Source organism: Saimiri boliviensis, chromosome 6 (assembly GCF_048565385.1).
Source record: "Saimiri boliviensis isolate mSaiBol1 chromosome 6, mSaiBol1.pri, whole genome shotgun sequence".
NCBI lineage: Eukaryota > Metazoa > Chordata > Mammalia > Primates > Cebidae > Saimiri > Saimiri boliviensis.
In genome coordinates, this window is record NC_133454.1 from 61,871,325 (window position 1) to 61,886,448 (window position 15,124).

The 15,124-nt window shown below is 48.3% G+C and overlaps 1 protein-coding gene across 5 annotated transcripts in view; it reads right to left on the reverse strand.

Moving 5' to 3' along the window:
• Positions 1-15,124, reverse strand: part of KIRREL3 (kirre like nephrin family adhesion molecule 3) — a 569,770-nt gene that overhangs the window by 128,012 nt on the left and 426,634 nt on the right. The gene's annotated exons all lie outside the window — the stretch shown is intronic.

The window sequence follows — 15,124 nt, forward strand, 5'->3', positions numbered from 1 at the left end:
GCACTTATGAAGTGTGGACTTAGAGCACAGGGGTTGAGATAGGTGAGAGACACAGACTCCACAGGGCTTTGATCCAATTGGAAAAACAAGACGGAATAACAATTCCAGGTAGGAAGTGCAAGAGACAACTTTTTTTTTCTTTTTCACAGCATTTTGTAAATCAGTACCCATTGTGTGTGAGCATAAATTGGAGTCCATCTGCCTCGCAAGAAGGCAAGCTTTCCCCTGTGGTATTTGTGCTTTAATCCTGATTCGTCTTAAGCACTTTATGGGTTTCTGAAGCAATGCCACACTAAACTTTTTGACCTCCTCTACCCCTAAACAACCCCCTGAGGTGGGCAGAAGGGCCACGCTATGCAGTCACTGACATGCAGATGGAAAAATTGAGGTTCGACCATGTTAAATGACTTCCCATGATTGATTTAGACCCCCACCCCACCTTGCTGCATAGAAGTCATATAAATGTGACAGCTGCTATAAACCTGGTAAATAGATAAGGAGTTCGATTTCTGGAAGAGGGAATGTGATTGCAGCTCCTCCCAGCCCTTGCCAGGATTTCTGGGCTCCTGGCTGCTCCTTCCCTTGGTTTCTCAGAGAAAGAGAATCCCACTGAGTGAGGCTCGTAGCACCTTCTCCACAACAGCAAGTGTCTCTCTGAACCCAGCCAGTGAGTGCCCAGGCTTGAGAGGATAGACAGGGCGGGTCATTCCTTTCTCCCTCTCCATCCACTGTTTGCAGCCCAGGTCCACCTGCCAAGCCTAGCAGGATGAAAGGGAGCACAGGGCCCACGAGACACAGATAAGTCAAGCTTGGGGGCTCTCGCCCTAGAGAAAAACAAGGCATGGCAGGTGGTGGCAGAATGCCATGGCCCAGGGAGGTCGTTGGCTTTGATCTTCTGATTCTTTAAAGGGGTTTATTGACTATCAGTAAAGAGCAGAGAAGCAGATCTGAGGGCGCCGTTTCCAAAGGCACTCACTTCTCTTCCTTCCCCTCCACACTGGCGTCTGAAGGCTCAGCCAAACCGCCCTCACTTCAAACGGCCTTACATCTCGGGCACCCAAATTGACGATGTTAAGTTCCCTCATTCAAGGCCTTGGCCCTTTCTTCAGGGGCTCCTGCTCTGTCGAGGGCCTCGTGGATCAAAGCCCCTTTGATGTTTACTTACTATATTTGTGGATTCTTTCTAACAACCACCTTCAAGAGGCAGGAATGCAGCCCGCCAGGAGGGGGCCAGCGGAAGTACAAGCTGCAAGGAGGTGCTGAGCTCCCTGGAATAATAGCCTCTCCAGGAGGACTGTATTGAAACCTCAACACGCTGACGACAGGCAGAGTTAACCAGCCCGTGACAATTGCGAATGCATTGTTCACCATCAGAATGATACAATTGCTGACGATTCCTACTATATTTGCCATTGACTTCTTTTGCCCATCTAAAGCACATCAGCAGTGGCTTCTAATGAGAAAGGGAGTTTGGGCTCCTGGACTGAGCCTAAACTCAATCCAGGAACCTGGGAGGGAGCCAGGGGAACACTGAGTAGGGAGGGCAGAAGTTGCTGGATGGATTTAGGCCAATGTTCCAGCTGGGCTTCTGGACAGTCACTGAACTCTCAGGCAAACAGAAAAGCAAACAATTCTCCTACAGATTTAGAGAGTGTGAACAAGCTGTTGAATCTGGATTATCTTAGTTGGGTACAAAACTCAACCAACTCAACCTCTCCTGTGCCACATACTAGGACAGCCCCCAGGGCAATGGCTTGAGGAGAGGCTGTGTGGCACACTGTTATGGTATAATAACTAGGAGTCTCACTGACCATGTTTGATTTTTGCAAATGAGCAGGAAAAGAAGTTTTAAAAAACCTGATTAATAGAAGAAATTGAGAATGAGGCAATTTCTCAATGTTTTTGGCTCATTTAATTTGACGCGTGTGGGTTAGTCTTAATTATTTAGGTGGCTACATTACAAGGCGCTAATAAGTACACTGCAGAAATTTATTAAGTGCGAGGGCTCTCTGACTGAGCCTTTGCAGAGAAGTGGGGAGGAGCTACTGGGATCTCTGCAAGAATGAGTGGGTTGGAGGATGAGCGAAGTGAGAATTAGCTGGCTGTCCATATATGAAAATTTGGGATGTTCTTTGGAGAGATTTGTAGAGCTAAATTAGAGGTCCTTGGGTCCACATGACAAAGCATGCAAGCAGAAAGTGACATGGGGGAAGGGAGGAGAGAAGCTGGAAACCCAAGTTGGGAGGTGAATATGTACAGAGGTGCTGACCATAGAGAGAACCAGGAGGAAGCAGAAGGCAATCGCTTTGGCTTGGGAGACTCCACCAAGCCAGACTAACTAGGTTATTAGGAGAGAGATGATAGCACATGAGAGAAAGAACAGGAATCTGTCTCCTTGTGAGGTAGACCAGCTACCACCAGACTGTCACCTTCCCTGTCCCATAGCACAGAGATGAATGGCAGAGTCAGACCACAGATGCCCGTTTTGGAATAGCAAGATGATGCGGTCTTCTCCAAGTAGGCTTTGGGGGTGCTGTCTTTGGCTTTATCAGTAGCAGAACCAACCAGATACTCTAAAAGTGGCCGCGGAAAAATAATTACCATGAAAGGAGTTAGTCCTGGCTTAAGAGGAAAGTTTATAGCAAACAAGTCCAGGGTCACCTGCAGATGGGGCAGAGGAGGGCGTTGTCCTGGAACAAGGAAGGTTTAGGAATACTGCCTATGCAAGGAAAAATGGATTGGAGCAGGGTATGTTTTTGGGGAGAAGAGAAGGTTGTACCCTTGGGAACTCTTAGGATCTGGACTTTGAACAACAGAAGTGTCAGGACTGTGCCTTCTCCTGCTCTGAGCCCGTAAGACCAAGCACAGTGCCTGACACATGGAAAAGTCTTCTGACTTAATGAAAGAGTGACTAAACATATGGGGCAGTGAAGGGTTCCCTCTGACTCAGGTCAGAAGGAAAATAAGCAGGCTTCACTGTAGCACAATGGGTTTAGGTTAGCAGAGGATGGTTGTAGAGTGAATGAAACTTGTAACTCACTGAAATAGAAGTCTAGAGAATGTAGTGGGGTTTCCTCCTGGGAGAAATAAAAGGAATGGCTTTATAAATGGGATGGGTTTTCTTCCGTTTCAGAGGGTGCAGATGCGATGTTTTCTAGCCTTAGCATTCCTTCATTCTTACTAGTAACGTAGTGATGCAGTGGTATTATTTCACATTTGTGGAATGCTTATTTTTTAATGATGCTGCCATATTCCCTCTCTCATTAGATGCTCACAGTAAGTAGCTCTGTGACACAGACAAGTCAGAAATTATTTCCTCCATTTTGGCTTCAGAATCCAAGGCTCAGAAGTAAAGTGACAAGTCAAGGCCAACACACTAGCTGGCGATAGTGCCCACGCTGGAACCCCGGGCTGATTTCTAGCTTGGCTCTTAGGATAAAGTACGGGGTTGCAGGGCTGCAGATGCTGCAAATCAAGACAGATGGGAGATGAGCAGAGATCAGTGGTGTGGGCTGGGATGGTGCTGTGGGTTGAATTGTGTTCCCCTCCTACACCAAATTCGTACACTGAAGTTCTAATCCTGGTCCCTCAGGGTGTGACCTTATTTGGAGGTAAGAACTTTGCAGAGGTGATCATGTTATAATGAAGTCATTAGGATGGACCTTTATCCAATATTTCTGGTGTCCTTATGAAGAGGGGAATCTTGCGATAGACAAACATGCAGGGAGAAGCCATATAAACCTGAAGACAGACATCTACAAGCCAAAGAGGGTGCCTGGGACGACTGATCCTTCCCTCCCAACTCTACTGACTTTGGACCTCCAGCCTCCAGAACTGTGGGACAATATTTTTTCTGTTGTTCAAGCCCTGCAGCTGGGAGTGCTCTATAACAGCAGCCCCAGCAAATGAATACACACAAGACAGGGAGAAGTGGGTCTTCTCTGAGGCCTGGCAATTTCCACTGGTCATGGTTCTCTGGAACCCACCCGCCAGGGCACAGAGCTGACTGCAGGGAGCAGCATCTCACCCTCCTAAGGAGACCCCAGGTGACTGGGGAGTGGCTACTGGGATGGCTAAGACATGATGGAGGTGGCGGCCACAAGAGACAGTGGGAAAGAGGGAAAGTGGGAGAGAAGGCTGGTCACATGTCTGCATGCCCAGCACCCAATGGCAAGCTGGAACGCTATTAGAATTCCTGCTTCCAGGGTGAGGGCCGTGTTGGCCAGGATAGCACTTGCTAGTTGTCTGGTTGCCCTATTCAGACACTAATGTGCCCTCAAGTAACTGTAGATAGAGCTGTCAACAATGGACAGGCACCGGCCTCTACTACCTCACCGTTTCTGAAGCCATCAAGTGCATCTGGATGGCTGCTTGTAGGAGGCCTTCCTGTCCTGTCCTCAAGTCACAACTGAACTGTTGTGACTTGGGGACAGTACAGGAAGGTCTCCTGCAAGTCACAACTGCTGCCCCGTCACAACAGTTCAGGTGTGCTTGCTGAAGACTAACCTCTTCCTACCTGAAGCTAGAAGTAGACTCAAGCAAGTCCCTGGAAACCTATCAAACAGGAAACAGAATATTATTGGTAGGCAGTTTGATGTGGCCATAGCAGAAAAAAAAGATAAGGCAGGAGATGTAGCTAGGGACCAGATCCTGGAGCAGCCCTGAGCCTCACCCAGGAGTCTGAAAGATGGTAAGCCACGCAGAATGCTAGGTAGGGGAAAGACAGGCCAGACTTACACTTTGTAAAGATCCCTTCAGCACTGGTGTAGGGATGGGAGAGGAGCTCAGAGAAGGGAGGCCAGCTGGGAGACCACTGCCACTCTCCAGGTAGGAGCTGGTGGGCTTGCGTCTGTTGCTTCTTCCTGCTCTCTGAAGATGACCGGAGATCAGAAAGCAAGGGAAGGACCCTGAGTTTTATCCTGACATTCATCTCTGCCACCTTGACATCGAGAGTAGGGGAAGGGCTGAGAAAATAGCTCCCATTCCCCAGACAGTGCCTGAGGCCATCTGGAGGAGACACCAGCTTGACCTGGTTGGAGTCACAGGGAAGCCACGTGGAGGAGGGGAGGTTTCAGAACTAGCAGAGCTGGCAGGAGCTGCGCTCCAGCACTTACCGGTGAGCAACTCTCAGGCTTCTCTGAGCTTTAGTTTCTTCATTTATAAAACATAGATTCTAGTAGTAAGACCCTCCTCACGTGATTCATATAAAAAGCAAATGAGCTGACACATGGGCAAAAGTGCCCAGAACGAGGTACCTAATAAGGGTAAGTTCAATGAATAGAAACAAAATACCACAGTGTGGTTTAGAGATCGTCAAATTCTACCCCCTCCTTTTTTTCTTTTTCAGATATGAAGGTGGAGAAGCACAGAGGTGGAGTGAGTTCTCCAGGGTGATATAATGAACTGTTAGATAGCATACTTCCCAGGTTAGCATGTAGCCACAGTAACATGAACTGGAAATGTGAGGCCAGGCAGGAAGATCAGGCAGGTGGCTGTTGTGAGAGAGGCCAAAAGACCAGAGGGCTTGGGAATGGAGAGGAAATGATGTATCAGAGACATTCCAGGAAGAGACAGTGGTGCTACGTGACAGAGCGGGTCAAGCAGAGGAAGAGGGCAAGGATGACCCCATGACTTTTGTTGGACATATTGGACAAAGAGCAATGCCTGTGTCAGAGTGGGGTGATGACAAAGGAAGCTCATTAAGTGACAGGTGATAATGGTACATTTCTGGACTTCCTGTGATTGAGGTGACAAGGTTCTAAAGTAAAAAGGTCTTGGGTGATCATGTGAGAAGGAGGTCCAGGCTGAAGAAATATTTTTAACCAGCTGCATTGACCTCAGAGGGCAAAAATTTTCTTGGGGAAACAGCAGTTGGATCCTATGGGAAGATTCTGCTACAAGAATTAACCCTGCCCCTCTGCAGCCAGGACATATTAATAAATGTAATTGGTATAAAGTCCAAGAGGCCACTAAATGCTAGGCATTATGTGCAAGAGAAAAAAACAGTAGACCAACTTCCTAGCCCAAAGATATTATAATCCAGTTGGCTATACAAGACACATACTTATGAAAAGGTAACTAAAAGTCAGAGACAGGTAATAGTTCAGTAAAGGAAGTCTTGAGGCAGCATGCAGTCATTTCTGCATGCATGGCAATTCTTATTGCAGGAGTCCCAAGGAGGAAAAGAGAGCTACAGGCTGTGGGGTGGTGAGGGAGGCCCTTGTAAACGACCTTGAAGGCTGGAGAAAATTGTCCCTAGTTTCATCTTTGTTGAGTGTCTGTACCGATGGTCTCTCTCATCGGTTACTGTCTATCAATAGCCACCAGCAGCCATTCTGCTCCGTGATGCCACGCTGATTGCAGATGCTGGGGGCTCCTATTTGGAAAGTTTTCACCTTGATTCTGCTAAATTGCTTTCTGCATTGGTCCTGCCTACTCCTATTTTCAGCATAATTACTCATATCCCAGGCAATAATGATATCCATAAATCACGCAAAGATCACAATTGTCTGATCAACTTCTATCACAACGAGGCCTGAAGAGTGGAGTAGCAAAGGTATATTAATCCTGACTAGTGCCTGGCCCTGGCCCTCTAGGACAAGTGATAAATGTTTAATAGCCCAATAATACCTGTTTTATAATTTTTGGATCTCATTGCTTTCTAATTCGAAGTTTATTAAATAACTGTAAACTTTATGTTGTTGTAAAGACATAATTGCTATTTCATTACTTATTTAATATGGGTTAATTATGCTAGATCTAAGTTTTCCCCCATTCATATTAAATATCAATTAGTTATTTTAAACTATTGATTTGTATTTAATTAACTATGCTATTACATACCAATTAAATTCTTATAAGAGAAATCTGAAACAGCTGTGGTCTTAAATTAAGTTTTTGAAATAATGAATTCCATAACATTTTATGTCAAGTTATTGTCAGTTAGGAAGAGTTGACAATAATTTGTGATAATTCCAAAAAGTTTTTGTGACCCTACAGCCCATCTCACTAGCTCCTACAGGCAGCAAGGCCCCTCATACACCAGCTGATCACCTGCCGATCAGCACCTTACAGCTTGGTAGGCAGCGGTGGTGCCTAACACTGGGGTAACTCTTTGCCAGCCCTGCCTCCTCCAGCTTGCTCCAGCCATGCCATTATTTGGCTAGCATAGCTCTATCCTCCATGCGGCCAAGGCAGGCATTATCAGCAACTCCTCGCCACCAGCTGTGGGGTCTAGAATTATCTGTGCTGCTGTGTCTCAGATCCCGTGTGCCTGCAGGAAATCTACATGACCATGTGGCCATCTATCCTGTGGCTTCTCCAAATCTCTGCTCACTGGCTTAAGTCTATACATCTCAGGTGGGAAAAAAAAGTCAGCAGACATTTGCTGAGCTGCAATGGGAATTCAACTTTTCTCATCTTGTTTCACCCTCACAACACCCTTGTGATCACAGGTGTTATTCTCCTTTTCGTTATTTAGAGAGAGACTGACATTTTCGAGGGGTGAGGAGTTTGTCCTGAGTCCTGCAGCTGGGGAGTGCTGAGGCTTGTCGTACACCTGTCCCCATGTTGGTGCTTGTTGGTGCATTGTGCCATGCTCTGCCTCCATTCTCTGTGAGGTTCAACTCCTTACCAATTGAGTCTCAGTCCTTTGGGCTGGCTTTCTGACACCTTGCCTAGCTCTTGTCATCTTTTTCTCCTTGGAGGGCTGGGTTCCTCCTCTACCCTTAGACACTGCCTGGGATCTTTCTCTCAACTGATGAACTGCCTGATTTCTGACACAGCCACTAGCTTTCTCTGGGGGTACCTGGCCATCAACATGGAACCCAAAGTTGGCAGAGCTCACTGCACTCCTTGGTACACTGAAACTGGGACAATGGCTACTCCCTTTTGGGGCTGTGTGCAGCCCAGCCTTGCCCCTCTCCCTTGGCCAGTGTCACCCAGGGTCTGCCCACCTGGGACAAGTTCACGTAGTTGCCCATCACAATTAAAATTGCTGTGTCCCGATTGCTTATTCGTCATGTCTCTGGGCCAAGCACTTTGCATGCCTCACTTTCTTTATTCCTCATCAAAACTCTATAGGGTAAGTGCTGCTATTATTCCTATTTGACAGAAGGGAACCAAGGATCCAAAAGGTTACATAACTTCTCCAAGGTTATACAGCTAGTAAGTGCTGAGGTCAGTAAAGCTAATCATGAATGAGATTCTTTGGACTTCCAGTATAATCCCTTTGTGAGAGGGGTCGGGTGGGGGGGGGGGGAAGCTAAATAATGTTAGTTGAAGAATTTTATGGAAAACAGTTTTATCCCATGTACAAGGATGCCTCGACCCATCTCTGATTTAGGGTGTCTATGCCCATTGAGTTACTTGCTCGGTGGGAGAGCCGAGAAACACAGGGTCATGAAGGCCATTCCTGTCCCCTCGCCTGCTTCCACTCACCCTGTGAGGAGCAGGGGCTGCCAAAGGCCATATGCCTGAGGGCTGTTAGACTTTTCCTGAGAGCAAGTTGGAAGTCGTGACTACTGTTTGAATGGGCCAGATGCTCGACATCTGTGTGTCCTATCCCTGGGGAGGCTCAGCCTGGTCCATTCAGTCCGTCATGGCTGGGAGGCCAGGCAGGAAAAGGCATCTCTTTTTACCTTGTTTCTAGAAGGACCAAGAGTGCCCCAAAGACTGAGACTGAAGGCAATAAGGAGGTAGGCAAAATCCCAGCCCGCCTCCAAGTATGCCTTTCCCCAGCCCCTACAGTTCTCTTGAGGCCAAAATCTTTGCGAAGCCAGAGGCCCCAAAAGAGGTTATGCATACAAGATTGATTTGTGTAATTAGTCTTTGCACAGATTAGTGAATGTATGGCTTTGCTGTACAGGTGAGGCTCTGGGGAGTTGAGCAATTTTCCTAAAGTCACACAACCAGGAAATGGAGTACCCAGGCTTAGAACCCAGGCCCATTTGGTGCCAGAGCCCAGGCCTGCTGTGCCCTTCTTCCAGGATGCAGTCCCAGTGTCGCGTACACAGCCCAGCTGACCAGCAGAGACCCCAGCGGGAAGAGGGGACCCCCTCCCAGTAGCTGCTGCGATCCAGTCATGGGAATCACTGCTAGGTGGTCAGGAGTACTGAGAAGTCCTTGTGGGAGCGAGGCCCCTGGAAAGCCCATTTCTCGGAGGGCTGGAGAGGCAGGGCGGTGGGGTGAGGTAGGGAAGCGTGGAGAATGCCTGTCTGCTCAGGGCGTGCGGGCAGCAGGGTGGGGCTGCTATTTAGTGATGTACTTACAAACGTTCTTGTCACCTATTTACAGCCCACATAAAACTTGGAACCCTGAGGATTAAATGAGAGGGTCCCATAGGGCCACATGCTGACTTTAAAAAATTGATCGCTGGAGTCAGGCAGGAATGTCCAGCCCTTTCCCTCAAGCCCCTTACATCCTGCTGAATGAGTAGGGGTTGGGGGAGATGTCTGCTCTCACCTGGTACAAGGGAAGAGGGCAGAGAGAAGGCCAAAATCTCCTGCAGCAGTGAGGACTGTGGGTTTTAGGGGTGAAGGGGGTGGGCGAAGGCCCAGTGGGCTGGGAATGCCCCTCCACTTTCTGGGTGGAAAAGCAGCACAGGACGGAGGCCAGGGGACAGCATGTCCTTGCCCCCAGCCAAGACACAGTCACAGCTGCCTGGTTCACACTCCAGTGGGCATGCCTTGCCTGGAAGGGTGGGTCCTGTTCATCCAGGAATGCTGCGCACCTTTACTGGGGTGGAAGGAGAGAGGGCTCTCTGGCTCTCCCTGCTGTCTCTCCTCCCTCACACGTTTCCGGAGCGAGGACTGACCTTTAGGGCATTGGGAGCTAAGGCTGGTGAGGAGCAGAGGGCCAGGAACTGGTGAGATCTCCCTCTTCTCAGCAGAATCAAGCCCAGGCAGCTGCCTGCTTCCCCAAGCCACCCCAGCCCACACAGCAAGGAGGGAAAGTAGGCGGTGGGTTTAGGAGAGGACCCAGAGGAAAAGGCAGGAAACCCTGCTGTCCTCCCATTACCGAAATCTTCCTTAAGCCTCACACACCCCATTACGACACTGTATCTTATAATTAAATTGAATCTGCCAGTTACCTCTCAGCACGGCAGCAATTCAAGCCCATTGGTGCTTTCTTTGTTTATTTTCATTTATTTATTTATTTAGTAATTATTTATCTAGCTACCCAGACAGCTGGATGGAGGCCCTAGCCTACTGTTTCTTTTGTCTTCAAAAACAAGAAATCTCAAATATAGTCTCTGCCACTTTTGGTGGAGAGAGGAGAGGAACACAGGGACCACAGGTGACAGTGGATCCCCCCTCTTGCTGGCGGGATCTCTCTGGGACAGGGTTAACGTCAAGATTGCAGGGGAAGCTTTGTCTGCTTGGCCTGGGTCCTGCTCCTGATTCTACCCATTCTGTTCTTGTCAAAGATACTTTGGGGAAGGTCCACACATTCCAGAAAGCTCCATGGAAGCCCCTTTACAGGCCCCAGACAGGGGACCTCATTCTGACAGACTAGAACAGGGATCACAGAATGTGGAAACCAGGTTAACTGAGTATTATCGGCAACGATCACACCTGCAGAGCTTTGCAGGTGAAGAAGCAAATATATGTTCTTCTTTACCCCTCCACACTCATGGAGGACATTGAGGATCAGAGAGGTTCCACAGTCTCTCTTGCTCAAAATCACCCTGCTGCTAATGGCAGAGCTGGGATTTGACCACAACGCTTGGGGTAAAACCAAACTCCCCCACCTCCCTCAGAGCCCCAGATCCAAGCTGGTAGCCCAGCAACAAAAATCAAAGCTCCTTTCTTCTCTTTAATGATAACCTTTCAGCAGTGAGGGGGCAAAGGAGAGCCTGATGGCTTGGAGTACGGAATCAACCTCAAACAGATCCAGGGGAGCGGTTCTGAGCCACCAGCCATCACTCAATAAGAACATGAAAGTTTATTTATCACAAGGCCAGCCCAGTGGGAGTCTGATTGCTAATAGGAACGCCAGGGACTGCACAGACCCCACACATCAATAGCTGAGCCCCAGAGAGGTGACCTCATTTGGGGTTATCCAACCTAGCAGCCCCATCAGAACAAAGGACAAGGGTGGGTGGGATAGTGTGTGCTTACATGTGTGCATGCATTTGGCGAATGGGAAGGAGTTCCAGGAGATGGCTCCTTGGATAGAAATCTCCCTTGAAGAGAAAACGCTGTTTCTGCATCTCTTTCACCCTTGCCCATCTACTCCCGCCAACCCATTCATCTGGTTATTCATGAGCTGCTTAATACTTCTTGGAATAGAAATGAGTGGTATCAGAAAATACCTGGGTCCAGGCTGGCAATTCCTGGGTCTATTCAAGAACAGTCATGCTTACGAGGTTTTCAGTGCACAGGGGAGGTGGGGATCAGTGTGCCTCTGGGATCTGTTTACCCACATGAACCACTGGGGTTCTTGACTCAGGCTCTGTCAGTCTCTGCAGGGTGCTCATGGCAATGCAGAGGAGGCTGGTGGCCGAGGGCTTGAACTGCAGGAGAATTTATACTTCTTGTTCATCTGGAGAAAGTTCCCTGGCCAGAGGACAGAGTGAGGGAGCCTGGTTTAAGAGAAAGAGGGCCCTTCAAGCTGAGAAGCCCAGGCCGTAGGAAGTTCTATGCTATCCTGGCTTAAAGCTTTGGACAGTAGAGGCAGGTTCTCTCCTGGCTCCTGAGGCCAAGAGAAGCCAGCCTAGGAAGGTTGGACCATGGACCCCACAGCCCTGGGGCCTTCTCACACAAGTAGTGTGGGCGTTCCAACCGCCTCTTGGCTCTTCATCAGAGATGCCCGCCTTCAGTTTCCTCAGTGTGTACAATAGAGGGGTCTTGGGCTGCAGTGAGGACTGGAGATAATGTATGCAAAATACTGGGATATAAGAGTAAAGAAAGGTGTGCTCCTAAGCCCTGTCTAAATGTACGGAACCAAGGCTGGACACATTGTAAGTCACTATAAATGGTACTTAGTTGTAAAAATAAGATAATATATCATTAGAAAGTACAGGGGTATGCCAACGGTCAGGAAAATAATAAAATACTCTAAGATTAGCCTGAGGATTCCAGTTCTGTAGCTTGAATAGAGACTGCTATGCTGTTGGCGTTAATACCCACAACAGCTCAGGATACAGCTGTGCTCAGCTCTCAGGGAAAGGGGCTGCCTGGCGGCTGTCCTACTGGGGCCGCTGTTCCTTCTTTCAGGGATTCTCACACCCCTCTCACGCATCACATTCCATTCAAATTTCAAGAGCCCCCAAGAAACTCCCCGTGTGTGTGGCCTTCTCTACCCCTAGATGGGCACCCTCTCCTCTGGGCAGCCCCCAGTCGCCTCATTCATACCTCTTAATTTATTCATACCTTTGCTATGAGACTCCCTATAGATGTGACCATGGTTTCTTCCAGACTGTGAGGTGGGAACCATCTCTATACCTGGCACAGAGCCTGGCACATAGTAGGCACTAAGTGCATACGTATATGTGGTGAGTGACTCCACGGACAGGAATGATCTACTTTAATATTAAACAGATTAATATTTGATTTAGCACCGTGTGTCCTTTCCAAATTCTGGGGGCCAAGGTGAAGCCTGAGGTCGGAGATCTTCTCTACTGGTTCGAGAACAGGACTCTGAGGGGGGCTCCAGCTTTGCCCTTCCTTCATTTGTCCTTCCTTTTACAGAACTATAAGTCAGCCTCAGGTATGTAGCTAAGGTATGTCAGCCTTATGTAGCTAACCTTCCAGTCATTTAGGTTTTCATCTTTGAGTTTGTCCTAATTTCACTCATTCATTCACTCACTCATTCATTCATTCAAGGAGAGCTCACTTTGTGTCAGTTCTGGTTGCTACGAATATCATGATGAATGAGGTAGACAAGAATTTTTGCCTTCCTGAGCTTCCATTTTAGACAGCATCTATTTAGTTCCTTTCCCTTACACATAACTTAGTGATAGGAAGTCTCCTGTGGGCTTGAGCAACTTATTAAATGTCCCAGGACCTCAGCATCCCCATCTTCAAAATGCTCTCACCAACCCCTATCTCAAGCTGGCAGTGTGCCACCCACCACAGCTTGGCCTTGCATGTGGCTGGAGCTCGGTACCACCCATTGGTTTGATTGTGGGCACGCATGCATGTATGAGTTCATTCATTTGCTTCCTTCCTTCTCTGGCACTTAGATTTTTGATGCACACTGAGAGGGTCCTTTTAATCAACTGAGGAGCAAGGGATTCCTGAGCTGCAAATGAAGCTCTCCCTACTGGAATGCAAAAGGAAGGACAGGAGATGAGCCTTTACTGAGATGCTGCTATCTGTGGGGCACTTTACACACGCACACTTACGCCATTTAGTCCACACTGTAACTGGGGAGGGAGCTGCTACTTCCCGTACTTCTCAGATGAGAAGACTGAGGCTCAGAGAGGATCAAAGGCGCCCGTAGCTGAGGACCTGAGCCTTTCCCGCTGATGGCCACTCAACCTCTGGGGGGGCTCGGTCCACGTGGAAGAAAGAGAGAAATAGAATGTCACAGAGCCCTCTTTCAATAAAGGGCTCAGCAAAATGTTTGTCTTGGCAGCGTTTCATATCGACCCGGTGTGTGGCACATGGATTAAGTATGCAGTTTGGTGGTCTTTAAAGGATGAACATTTTCTCTAGGATCAATAAGCTGAGTGAGTTTGGGTCTGAATTCATCAAAGTGTCACCTGAAACAAATTTAGTATCAGGACTTCTGCGCTCAGGTCAGGTCGATGACAGGGACAGGGATAAAACCCAGGGAAAAAAGCCAGGTCTCTGGGAATAAGGTCCAGGGCAGCTGTTAGACAAATTTGGGCCTGATAACTCAGAGTGGGGAGGGGGTCCTAGCTGGTAACCAGCACCCTAGAAACTAACCAGGCACAGTGGCTTACGCTTGTAATCCCAACACTCTGGGAGGCCGAAGCAGGTGGATCATCTGAGGTAAGGAGATCGAGACCAGCCTGGCCAATGTGGCGAAACCCCATTTCTACTAAAAATACAAAACTAAAAAAAAAAAATTAGCCAGGTGTGGTGGCAGGTGCCTGTAATCTCAGCTACTCAGGAGGCTGAGGCAGAAGAATGACTTGAACCTGGGAAACAGAGGTCGTAGTGAGCTGTGATTGCGCCACTGCACTCCAGCCTAGGCAACAGAATAAGACTTTGTTTCAACAAAAAAAAGAAAGAAAGAAACTAACTGTCCTTCCTCTGTTCTAGACATCATCCTTGCCTTCAGGGAGAATAGCCGAGTGAGAAGCTGAGTGATGACTGTCCAGTTCTAGATTCTTTGAACAAAAAGGGCCTTTGAGTTTAATCAGTGCCACTCTCACACCCAGTGCTAAAGGATTCCCTCTTTAGCACCTTGGAGAAGTAGTCACACGGCTTTCCCTTGGATGGTTCTAAAGACAGGGAGCGCATTCCTTTGCAAGCTGTGCTTTTCATTCTTGGAGGGTTTAAATAATCTTAGAGTTCTGTGTTGAGCTTAAATATTCCCTACTGCCTTGCAACTTTGCCTCATTAGTTCCAAATCTGCACTGTGAGGCAACACAGAATGAGACTAATCCCTCTTTCACCCAACTACTGAGAAGTTTAACAGACAATCTTCTTTTCCAAAAGAAACAACTCTTAGGACATTTGGGTCCCGGGATGCTTGCAGCCCAGGAAATGCTCCCTCCCCACCCCCACCCTGGCTTTTCTGCCAGTTCAAGACTCTGGCTTCATTCCCTGGTCCTTCCACGGTATCTTGCAAAGAAAGAGGAGGGCAAAATGGAATTTCACTGGAAGAGAGCCTTGGATCACATACCAGGAAAGAAAAGGGATGATCCTGGTCTTGGTGTGAACTTCCACATGAGGGTGACTTGGTGCCTACCTGCTAATATGTGTGGGTGTGTTGTATGCACATAGGTGGGGACGGGGTGAGAATTTGGGATGTGGCGTGTCCCTGTGGGTGAACAGCAAGTAACATGAATGTGTGAGAGCATGTGGCGCACGTGGGTGAGTGTGTATGCATGTACACACGCTGCCTGCTCAGGTCTGGGGGGATGGATTCAGAATCTGCCTCACACCCATGGAGAGCTCTCCCAGCAGGTGTGGAAAACTATTCCTGA